The sequence below is a fragment of the Cupressus sempervirens genome, chromosome 7 (assembly GCF_028749045.1).
Source record: "Cupressus sempervirens isolate cs-2001-9-10 chromosome 7, ASM2874904v1, whole genome shotgun sequence".
Lineage (NCBI taxonomy): Eukaryota > Viridiplantae > Streptophyta > Pinopsida > Cupressales > Cupressaceae > Cupressus > Cupressus sempervirens.
Window position 1 is genome coordinate 379,675,192 of NC_143124.1, and position 11,099 is coordinate 379,686,290.

Consider the following 11,099-nt stretch of genomic DNA (forward strand, 5'->3'; position numbering starts at 1 on the left):
TTGATTTTTCTTTATTATTCTTTTGATTAATTAAATCATTTAATAATTTCTTTGGCTGATTTAATTATTCTTGAAAATTACAACAAACCAAGAAACTCAATAAGATAAAGCTTGACAAAAAAGACAAAGTAGAAACCAAACTCAAAGGTAAAAATCTTGGATTCACGTCACTTTGATGAATCCAAAAGGGTAAATAAATCATATACTTCTCCTTTATCTTAGGAAAATTGGCTCAGGTTTAGGATTTGGACTTGAGAACTATCTCCCCTATTTTATCATTGAGATATTATGATAGGGCACACTCATCCTAGCAATTCAAGGAAGTTGATGCTTATACCTATAATCTGCATCAGAAATGAACATGTTCATATGCACATATATCTAAACTAATAAGGAAATGGCAGGGATTGGTACATCGTGTAGATCCCAATTAGAAGGTTCCTACGACACCCTCTCTCAACCACATTAGATATGTCAAACATAAAATAAAACATACATGTACACCATACATATGTAAGTATGGGGTAAGTAACTATAAAACCACGTATAAATCATCCATATAATTATCATCATGAAATAAACTAAAATCACTATATGAAGTATGCAAGGCATCATTATAAAAAGAAATAACCATGAAGACGTAAATCTCATAATATAAAGTAGCTCATCAAATATATAATCCAAACATGTAAATAGTGTAAACCAAATTAGGTAACCAAATACCACTAAATAAAATCACATAACCATGCAAATTAGCCTAAAAGAATTCAGCAATAAAAAAAAAGCAAACTAGGGGTAGGAGCTACATACTTTGGGCCCTAGAATTAGGCTTACTCATAGAAACCTACAAGAAAGATAAAACTCAAGCACTTAATGTGTCAGTTCCATTGGACCCTTCCCCTAAAGGAGGATAAGACTCCATTGCAAACACCCTTTGAGATCTACCCATATCTCTAACCATGGGCTCTAAATTTGTAGGTCTCTAATCTGAGAACTATGGTTCTCATTGGGGACAATGAGATGATTTATGCCCATGTTGTTCACATGAACAAAAATCTCCAAAAAAACTTCCTTGACCTCTAGGTGTCTTGGATTCCTAAAATCTAGCCCCACTAGCAAAATAATGAGTACTTTGTGTTGGTTGGTTGTATTAATTGTGCCTATTGCATTGAGAGTAATGGAAATCACTATAGTGTGAACCACAGTCATCGCTCTATGTTGGAGGATAAGATCTACCCTACTCCTACTATTGATGATTTCATCTAGATGAAGGAAGCTTCCTATTCTTGCCTACTCCCTAATTTTTTGTGCTCCTAGACCTTATTGGTGATTTTCCACTGGCAGGGGTACCAACAAAACCACCATGTCTTGAATTGAAATTATTTTCAACAATTATGGCCTAACAAACTGCTTCCTTAATGGTCTTAGATTGGAATACATTCACACCTTAATGAAATAGTTGTTTAGTCTACATATAAAATATTGCACCATTACAAGTGAACAATCATTGATCTCTACATAGGGCATGAACTCAAATAACTTCTTCTCATACTCTACCATGGTCATGGTAAACTATCTCAAATTGTGAAACTCATTTTTCTTCTAACTCCACTCCTCAAGTAAGAAACACTCTTGAAAGTTCTCCAGAAATAACTCACATGTGATGTTCTTCATATCTAGACCTAACTTCTTCTTCTCAATCTTCCACCAAGTTGTTGCAAAGATCTCCTCGTGTGTAATGGCATCATACCTTTCTTTGACATTTGTATCAAAGTCTTGTATCACAAAACATCTATCTAATGTGATCAACTATTTCTCTACATCATAACTAGTACTAGCTTCTAAAAAAACCTTAAGCTTGACTCATAGGAGGTCCTTCATTTGATTAGCTTTGATAGTCTCTAGTCTATCGCATGTGTGACTTCTCCTAGGACTCCTAGATCTTCATCTCTTATCATTCTTAGAATGATATAACTCCCCTCACTCGTTTCTCTCCTAGTTAGGTAGGTGCTCCAAAATAATCTTTAGTAGCTACCTTGTGTAGACACCTAAAAATCCTTTAGAAAATAAAGTATTTTTATTTTCTGAAAAATTCCTGATGACATCATCATTTATTAATTAATTAATTTTTATGCCATTAAATCCCTTTATCTTAATTAAAAATATTTAATTAAGGAATCCCTCCCAAAAATGTTTAAATCTTATTTAAACATTATTTCCTTATTTATTAATTATTTAATTAATAAATTGACCAAAAATCCTAAAATAAATAAAAAATTTATTTTTTGCCCAAAACTTGGCCAATTTCCTTATGACCAATAACCTCTTCCAAAATCTTCTAATCCTTCTTTAATTTTGATTAAAGGCTAATCTCATCATTTCCTACCCCTAATCCCAACTCAAAATATTTAATTAAGATTAAATATTAATCCTCATGTTTATTAAAAAAGTTTTAATAAATATCTCCTCAACCCAAACCCTTGAAATAAATAAAACTTTATTTATTTCCTAAAAATCTAATTTATCCTCACCCTAAGAAGTTCTAGACTCTTCTAGAAAGTCTTCATCCTCATCCTAGGAAATTCTAGACTATTCTAGAAAGTCTTTATCCTCATCCAAAGTCTAGACTCTTCTAGAAGATGTCTTTAAAACTAATCCTAATCCCCTCCTAACCTTGTCACATTCCCTAAACATGAGTTAAAACTTCCTAACCCAAGCCAAAGTTAACAAATATCTCCTCCTTCACCCACCCTCATTAAATGCCATCCACTTGCCTATCCCTAAGCTAATCCTAAACCATCCTAATCCATCCTCTAATCATTTGCACAAGCCTAAGCAAGCTTAAAACCTTCCTAATCAAGTCCAAGTCGAATTTGCTCTCATCACCCTCAAAATATCTCAACCATAAAACTTTATGAAGTCCACTAGGTCATAAATGACTCTTACAAGCCCTTTTATTGCTCTTACAAGTCATTATGAGGGTCTTTATGAAGATTTTATCTCTTGAGCCTCCTTTGTTGACTCATCCTTGCCCTTTCCTCCATCCTCTCACCATGTGACATGTGTCACTCCTTGATTGGTTGTAAGGAAGCACAATCCATGTGCTCTCCTCTCATGCAATCTAAGCCCTCCATGAGCTTTTTCCCATCCTTGCATCTTAGCCCTCAAACCCTCAAGCCTCTTGCCTATAAATTGGATCCTTCCCCTTTACAAAATAACACAATCCATGAAGTAAAGTTATAATGCTATTTTGAGAGCCAAATCCATACTAAAGCCATCTATCCACACCAAAAATCCACAATCATCCATTGAAGCCTTTGGAAGCATATTGAGCATACATCCTATCCATTTAGATAAAGCTACTCAACAAGAGAGCTTCTTATTGAGAGAGTCCATTAATGGCTCATATTCTCAATTGAGAGCTCATCTTAGTCTATCTTGAAGTTTATGAATTTTGTTTAGTTTGTAGAAGCTTTATTTAAATTTGGTTTCTATTAGCATACTAACATTGCTCATATACACCTTGTACCAGTTTCTTCAGAGTCTACATACTGCTCTCCACTATTATTCCCTCTATCATCTTCCTCAACATGACTCTCTATGAATCAGAGGAGAGCTATCATGTCCAACTCTCCCATGATGTCTACCTTAACTTATACTATGACTTCTAACATCTTATCTAGTCTTAGATTCCATCTTCCTATAACATCCAAGCAAGAGCAACATAATGCCAAAAAGGTCAACAAGGGCATAATATCTTAAGACATAATCTTGTTAATGGGTATATCTATTTTTTCTATAATAGATATCAATGTGATTCTTTCAAACTTAGTTCTCTTAACATCCATACCAAGCTCATGGAGGTTGTTTGATGTCATTATCCTTACTATTACATATTTTAAATTAATGTTTAAAGTTGACGTAACTCTAATTTTGACATATGTTGTTTTTTATACATGTAATTTATTTTGTAATTGTCTAATTTTGAAAAAAATAAGATAGAAAGAGGACTCAAATATGAAGATTTTGGTTATTTTTCAAAAAAAATATTCTCTTGTTTACTATTTTTCCATGAGTGTCCACTACAAAAGTTTATTTTGGGCAATAAACCAATGTTTGATTTAAACCAAAACACATGCACATAATGAAATCAAAATATGTCAAATCTATAATCATTAGAAAGGTTGTTATAATTATTTGATCCATACAAATGAGGAAGCATTAATTTTCCAATTGTGTGCTCTAATTGAGTCCTGAAGTCAAGAATTCTCTAGAAATTATTTAGCCTTTGCAAAATATGATTGAGACTTTCTATAGAAAGTAATTTCTATCGAAACTATTTTAGCTAGTTTATATTGAAATTATTTTTTAAAAATTATTTGATTTCAACCAAATAATTTTGATCAAAAGTACTTTACTTTCGATTGAAAGTACCCAAAAAGGTACTTTCAATAGAAAGTAAAGGACTTCTATCCAAAGCCTCTAAGGAGTTTCTATTGAAACTTCATAAGGAAAATTTTCAGCATTTCATTTTTTTGAGGATTTCCTTCCTTATAAAAAGTGTAACCCACTATTGTGGGTTCAACAAGTACATAGAAACAAATACTAAATACATAGCTCACTCCATCAAACCAAACAAGCAAGAGAAACAATAGAAGAACCCCCCGCCCCCTAATGTAGGCAAAGGTGACGTGATAGGCAACTAGAAAAGTGAGTCAATAAAATTGCATGTCAAGGAACCATCATCAAGATGCACAAAAGAATACATATTTATGCACTAAGGTGATCAATATCATACATGTCATGAGGCTAATGTCATGGAAGATACACTTACTAGACAAAGGATGATGGAAACCAAAGACAAAACATCGACCCTCGTAGCACTTTAATCATAGTATTGCATGTACAATAAGACACAAAATATGGTTAATCGTAAGAATACATAAATCTACATGAACTTCCTCAGATGATACTACTTTAATTAGAAGGAAAAATAAGAGAAAAAAATTGAAACATAAATATAGATGGAATATCACACTTTATCTTAGTGTGAAATGCAAGAAAGCATACACCAGGTGTCTACAAAGACTAGCAGAGACATAAGGCTAGTACAATAGATAGCACAACCCATGATGAATCATTTGAAGCAAAAGAATTTATCCCTAGACCTAAAGAAACCATATATACATTAGAGTAAAAAAAATACAAAAAATTGAGTAGAATGTGCCTAGAGCAGAATTTGGAAAAATAACTAGAATCACTAGAAAGAGCTCTAAAAGACCTTTGCAATGATATAAATAATTTCCAAATCCAAGATCAGATGCTCATAATATGTCTCCTAGAGTGCAAAAAAGAACTACTAACTTTGATAGTAGAAAAACCTATCAAAACTAAAAAGTACTTATACCATCACAATAGACTTAGAACCAACTTTCTAACAATATCTTTTTTGTGGAAAAGAAAGATCATATGATCAAGGTATAAACAAAAATGTGAAGGCAGGTTCAAACATAGCTAGGATGGAAAACATATTGATGGCAAAGTGATGATGTTAGTAAGTGGAGAGCCCAAATTTGACAATCGAAGCAAGAAAATGCATGAAAATGGTTTATTGATGCTAGAAAAAAAATCCAGCTTGCCAAAAAATCATTGTCACTAGAAAATAATTGTGGGGGTAGTACTAAAAATAATGTCTAGTGGCCATAAATGAGTGTCAACACAAAAAAAATGTTAGAATTTTATGAAAAAACCACTAAAATCTAAAAAATACCCCCTTTTTGCCTAAAAACCACCAATGAAGTTTAGAAAAGGTGCCTGGATGTGCTAAAAAAATGGTGGGTCTTAATAAGAAAGTTGCCCATGTAATCCAAAAAAATTCCAATACACTAAAAAAATTGTTGGTCAACAATAATTAAGTGGCTGAAGAGACACCAATATGGCTCAAAAATAACTGACACATTCCACAAAAATGGGTTTACTCTAAGAAGTTGATTTGGCACTTTGGAAAAATTGTGAGGCTGAAGATATAGGCACCTACAAGGGCTGACGATGGGTGAGCACACCTAAGCTTCAAATGTTAAGCTTTCAACCTATTGAGGTCAATACACTATAATGTTCACCTTAGGAGTAACAGACTCGTCCCATCAACATGGGAGACTGACCTACACATACAAGTACTAGGGCTACTCCCTTAATAAACTATGATCACCAAAATAAACACTTTGGTGCATGCTCATCAATAAAATGTTTGAAAAATTAAATGTTTACATTATTTAGCAATAATTAAAGAAGCAACCTGAGTTGGGCATACCTCTACTATTCGATACCTCTTTTCACCAACTTGACTGTGACATTGCATGGTCTGGATTCATACACCCCATGTCTTTGATACATGTATCATTGTCCCAGAAAAACATCAGATACATCTAAAGGTGCTACATCACAAATTATTTCATCCTTGAATGGTTTGATTGAGTATGATAGGCGACACTGCTAATTTACTTGAATATATTTTCCTTCACTAACCCATCCCATGAAGTATGGTTGTGGGTGTCTTGTCATTTTAAAACTTAATCTCTTGACTGTCTCCATAGAAATTAAGCTCTTTTGGCTCAAACTATCAACAATAAAATGTAGAGGCTTCCCATCAACCCCCATCTGTAAATCAAAAAATCTCTCCTCATCTTCTTGTGGAACCACTTTAGTTGTTGCAATAATGGCATATGGGTATGCTTCTATTATTGAATCAGTTTTAGAAGTTTCTATTAGTGTGGATTCAGGCTCAACTTCCTCTCCTCATATTTTTGTCATCAAATTCTTAGTTCTTCAATAGTTGTTTTTGTTATGAGTTAGACTATTATGTATCTGACACCACATGCATATATCTAGTTGTGTCTTGGGTAGATTTCAGGGAGGGTCCTTCCCCACTAGTCTTCCCCTAAATTTATTACTACCTTCACCCCTTGGCTTATTATTTGAAAAGTAATCCCCTTTTCCTTTCTATTTTAACTCAAATTTTGTCACATATTTGTAAGTAGTTGCCAATGTTTCAATATTCAAGAATTCCATTTTAGTTTGAATGTATCTATGAAGTCCACTATGATATTTCAGAATTTGATGCTTCTCTAAATCTTCTATGCCAATTTTGCAAAGAGTGCATGGAATGTATTGGTGTAGTCTTGCATAGATTGGTCCCTCTTTTGTCAAAGCAACTGCCATTCTATATATTTCTATTCATATACATCTTCAAGCAAGTATGCTTCTTTTATGTATTCCAAAAATTCCCCCCAAGTGGGTTTTTTATCAAAGAGTATTTCCAACTCCTCTCCTGCCTCACTTTCTTTATTCTATACTTTGGTTTCCCATGCTAGTTTGACATGAATTTCAGCTCTCAAGAGGGAAAATGTTATTTTTTCCACATTAGAAAATTTATTTATAGAGAAATATCATTCTAACTTGGATAACCAATTATCAGTAACATTAGCATTGACTTTTCCTTAAAAATTTGGGATATCAAAGTTCACTTATACTTTAAAAGGGGTGTTCCCATGAAACGGTGCTACTGAATTCAACACTTGTTGGGTCTTCAAAATTTCTAAAAACTTACTCATCATATCTTCTTGCTATCTAGCCAAAGCTTCTTCCACCATCTTCTTCACATAGTCTACAGAAGTATCTAACATCTTTGGTTTTGTGCACCGCAGAGGAAGGTATTCTGATGGATTTCTTGTAGCCAATCCTAGTCTTTGATATGAGGTTCTTGTATTAGTTGACATATAGGAGTGTTCCTACTCTAATACTACTGATCTAAATTGATGAAGTGGGCTATAAACACGATATTTGGTGAATCAATTACCTACAATACCAATGTTCAAGTTCTAGAAAAATCTTACAAAACTCAAAAGAGTTGTATGCAAACCAAAAGCCATCTTATTCATTGAGATTGAAAGAATATATACAATGATGGAATATCAACAACCACCATAACAATGAATTCAAAATTTTTATGTGGCTAAAATAAAATAAATAAATAAATAAATAAAATTATTTAAAACTAAGTGTCTAATTACCCCTACTTATTAGAGTCATAACTTTTGACTCATGGCTTAGAATTTTCTAATTACCCCAACTTGTCAGGGTAATAAATTTTGATTCATAGCTTGGAATTTCAAGCTACTTATGTCATTGGAAAGAAGAACTAAAATTCTAGCGAAATCCCTAAAACAGGGAGCCTATGACTAACAGATTACAATTTTGGCTTGAAATTTTGAGCAGAAGACCTTTGAAAAAGCCAAACAAATATATATAAAAAAACAATAAAAAAATATGGAAAATAATTTCAAAAAGATTAGATATTCTATATAATTTGGATCAAATTTTGAATGCTACTATTGTCATAAGTATGGGCATTATGCTAGTGAATGGTAAAAGAAGCAAGGTGATAAGTCAAAGTAGAGTGCAAATGTGGTTGATGTGAAGATGAGAAATGCACAACCTTAGTCATGTGTAACATTGGTGAAGAATGTAGCCCTCAGGTATGGTACCAAGACAACGGTTGTAGCAACCACATGAGTTGTAATGAAAGTTTATTTTCTTTCATTGATAAGACTTTTATGTCTAAAATTAAGATGGGAAATAATGGAACCATTCCCATAGTGGGAAAAGTTCTTATATCTATCATGGTCTGCACCAAGCAAGGTGAGAAGAAGGAGATACATAATATATATTTTTCCTCCTGTATGAAGCACAATTTGATGAGTGTTGGACAACTCATTCAAAATGGATACAAGGTGCTAATTGAAAATGATAAGTTTTTCATTCATGAGAAGGATGGGAGTAATAGATTATTTGCAGTAGTCCAAATGACAAAAAATTGGATGTTCCCTTTGAGGATAGAGATATGACTCTCTTCTCAAGTCATTGTTACACCTCCCAAGCATGCATGTACATTAGTACATCAGTAATAAACTCTTAGGAGCATGATTGAAGACCCCTTCAAGATTTGGCATCTCAGGTATGGACATCTTGCCCTTGCTGGTTTAAATTTGTTGTCCAAGAAAAGAATGGAAGATGGTTTGCCAAGCATGGTAGATTCATATGACAAGTATGAGGCTTTTATTTTGGGTAAGAAACATAGGCTTCCCTTTAATTTTGGAAATTATGGAAGGGCTAAAGCATGATTAGAATTGGTGCATTATGATTTAGTAGGCCCCATGCAAACTACTTCTATTAGGGGAGTACTTATTTCATGACATTTATAGATGATTTTAGAGGTAGGACATTGGTGTATTTTTTGAAGAACAAATTTGAGGCATTTGATTTTTTTTGAATTTAAAGCCCTAGCTGAAAAGGAATGTGGAAACTATGTAAAAGTCCTTAGATCAGATAGAGGAGGGGAGTATATGTCCAATTTGTTTATAATTTTTTCCAAGTAGAATGACAAAAAGAAAGAGCTTACAACCAATTATACTCCACAACAAAATTGAGTGGCGAAGAGGAAGAACATGACCATTGTTGAAATGGCTAGAAGCATGATGAAAGAAAAAGGGCTCCCAACTGAATATTGGGGAGAGGTTGTAGCAACATTAGTGTACTTGATCAATAAGTGTCCTACAAAGTTAGTGGACAGTTGAATTTGGATGTGTATCATATGCACATGTGCATAAGGAACAAAGGTACAAGCTATATGACAAAGGTGTGAAGTGTATCTTCATGGGCTATAGCTCAAAATCAAAGGCTTATAGATTTTATGATCCAATCACCAAGAAGATCATCATTTTGAAAGAGATGTAGAGTTTCTTGAAAATTAGTCATGGGATGGCTCAGTTGATGAATCTTCGAGCATTGAACAAGAAAAGTTTTGAGTATTGATGAGGAAGAGGAAGACATTGGTGATGAGCAAGAAGATGGAGCAACAAATACGGATTGTAGACAAAGGCAAAAAGGCAAGCAACGCCTTACATGCCAAGTGATAGCTCCAAGTCCTTCTAGCCATTTTTGAGGTAGTATGCAAAATAGTAGCAGCAACAATACTCATAATTCAGATCCCACTCTCATCTCCCTATTGCCAAGAAGTTCTAAAAGTCTAAGGAAGATATACCAAGAATAAAGGTATGAGGAAGATTACGATGAGAGTGTTAATTTTGTATTATTTTCTCATAGTGATCTAATTTACTTTGAAGAAGCTATGAAGGGAGATAAATGGTGTAATGTCATGGATGAGGAAATAGATGCCATTGAAAGAAATGAGACATGGGAGTTAATTACTTTTCCTCCCAAGAAGCAAGTAATTGGAGTGAAATGGGTTTACAAGATCAAGTTCAATGATAAAGGAAAAATAGATAGGCATAAGGGACATTTAGTGGTCAAGGGGTACGAGCAGAAATATGGCAGAGATTATGATGAAACATATGCCTTGGTTGCAAGAATGAAAATTGTGCGTACTATCATAGCAATTGCAGCCCAACACAAATGGAAGGTATATCAACTAGATGTGAAGTCTTCCTTCTTGAATGGTGTATTAAAGGAAGAATTTTATGTGGAGTAGCCACCTAGTTATGAAGTTGCAAGTGAAGAACACAAATTGTATAGGTTAAAGAGAGCCTTATATGGACTTAAGCAAGCTCCACAAAAATGGTACAACATGATTCACTCATATTTGATGAGCAATGACTTTAGCAAAAGTGATTGTGAGCCCACTCTCTACATCAAGGCAACAAATGGTAAAGTGTTGATTGTTGTCTTATAGGTTGATGACTTAATCTTCACTGGAAAAGACAATTTCCTAATTAGTGAGTTCAAATAGGCCATGAAGAATGAATTTGAAATGACATATCTAGGTCTCTTGAGGTACTTTCTAGGCATAGAAGTAAAAAAATGTGTGATGGCATCTTCATTTCTCAAGAAAAATATGCAAGGCAGATCTTGGAGACATTCAAAATGTAGAATAGTAAGGCAACCCCAACACTAATAGAAATAGGTCTAAAGTTGAGCAAGGAAGATTGCAACAAAGGGGTGAATCCAACATTAAACAAGAGTATGGTTGGAAGCTTGACGTATTTGATAGAAACTCAACCTGACATGATGCATGCAACAAGTCT